At 42.1% G+C, this 1775-nt stretch overlaps 1 non-coding gene across 1 annotated transcript; it reads left to right on the top strand.

Annotated features, from left to right (window-relative positions):
* The first annotated feature begins 1303 nt into the window (after nt 1-1303).
* Nucleotides 1304-1375, top strand: TRNAG-CCC (transfer RNA glycine (anticodon CCC)). The gene has a single exon. It is a non-coding gene; the product is annotated as a tRNA-Gly (tRNA).
* Nucleotides 1376-1775: the final 400 nt, after the last annotated feature.

Here is a 1775-nt window from a genome sequence, read left to right as displayed (position 1 = left end):
GCACCATTTTCTGGGATCAACTTTCAGTAAGAACCAAAGTCAACATAAAATGGTGCCTGCCAGTCCTAAGATGGCCAGATGATGCAGAAGGATACTACACTCAATGGTATCAGAAAACACTGAGTGGTACAGAAGAATAGGAACATAGGACCATAGGAAGCTGCCATATCCTGAGTCAGATCATTGGTCTATCTAGCTCAGTATTGTCTTCACAGACTGGCAGCAGCTTCTCCAAGGTTGCAGGCAGGAATCTCTCTCAGCCTTATCTTGGAGAAGCCAGAGAGGGAAATTGGAACCTATATGCCCGTCCCAGAGTGGCTCCATCCCCTGAGGGGAATATCTCACAGTGCTCACACTTCTAGTCTCCCTTTCATATGCAACCAGAGTAGGCCCTGCTTAGCTAAGGGGACAAGTCACGCTTGCTACCACAAGACCAGCTCTCCTCCCCCTGAATCAAATGCAGTAGAGTCCTACTTTTAATTCTTCTTGGTCTTAATCTTCTATTTTACTATTTTAGTTGGTACTGTATTAATGCACTTCTGTATGGGACTTTGGACACTGAGTGCACAGACAGTGGCAGAGGGTAAGAGGAGAAGCAGGAGGCAACTGTGCAACTGATGTGTGGTTTCCTGCTAATTCAGCTTAGCCAAAGCATAATAGATAAAGGGGAACAAAACACCTTTTTTTTTTAAAAGGGTCAAAGCTGAAAACCTGGGATCAGAGATGGGGCATTGAGCGACATAGTTATCCTATGCAAACCCAGATTGTGAGTATTTCTCTTTAAATAATAACATTTTTCTTTGCTGCATTGCTGTGGGGAATAGAGATGAAAAGCCAGTCACAATTTGCCTTTAATACAACCCAGGCTTTCCATCAAGTCTACTAGAAAAACACAATTTCTAATTCATATTTTACCAGATCCATAATGCATTACTAGATTCACCTTCTTGACTAAAAGACTTCCACAGCAAAGTCATGCTCTGGTTACAAAACAAAACTCTGAAGAGTTATAGATGTACACTGCCACTGGGAAGTGAGTGGAAAATAAAACATTGCATTTTATAGAACTGGATCGTGAGGAAGGGAGAAAGTTTTAAATCAAATAAGCTTTCAACATAGTGATATACATATTTCATCCAAAACATCCAGCACTCAGATATACATTTTAAAACAGCAAGGCAACAAATGTTTGCTCAGGGATAAAAGGGCATGCCAGATGATAGCATGGGTCGAGTCTTAAAACCATGTACTGTGGAGTAGTGTTGAAATCATATTGTACATGGTTTGCTTTGCTACATGGTTTGGGGCTGTGGCTCAGTGGTAGAGCATCTGCTTCCCATGCAGAAGGTCCCAGGTTCAATCCCTGGGATCTCCAGGTAGGGATGGGAAAGACTCCTGCCCATCATGAAGACAAGACTGAGCTAGATGGACCAATGGACTGACATGGTGTACGACAGTTTCCTATGTTCCTATGACATGCCTCTTAATATTTGCCACTATTTTAGTCTAAGTGGAAATTAGGAAATAGGAATGTGTCCCCTTTGAAAGTGCTGTAAAAATCAGGGAGTGTGAGGACGTTACTCCCTGCCTTGCACATGGGGTGGGGCAGATCAATCCTCTTCATTCAGGGAAGTAGAACCAATCAGTTCACATATAATCCCACGATTGAGAGGTATTTCAGTATCTGGGGTTATTACATTGACACAAGACGCAATGTCATTAAGGTGAATTTAAGATGCATATAAAGATATGCATGCCCTGATTTCTAACATCAC

Source organism: Hemicordylus capensis, chromosome 4 (assembly GCF_027244095.1).
Source record: "Hemicordylus capensis ecotype Gifberg chromosome 4, rHemCap1.1.pri, whole genome shotgun sequence".
Lineage (NCBI taxonomy): Eukaryota > Metazoa > Chordata > Lepidosauria > Squamata > Cordylidae > Hemicordylus > Hemicordylus capensis.
This window is presented reverse-complemented; position numbering and strand designations above follow the sequence as displayed.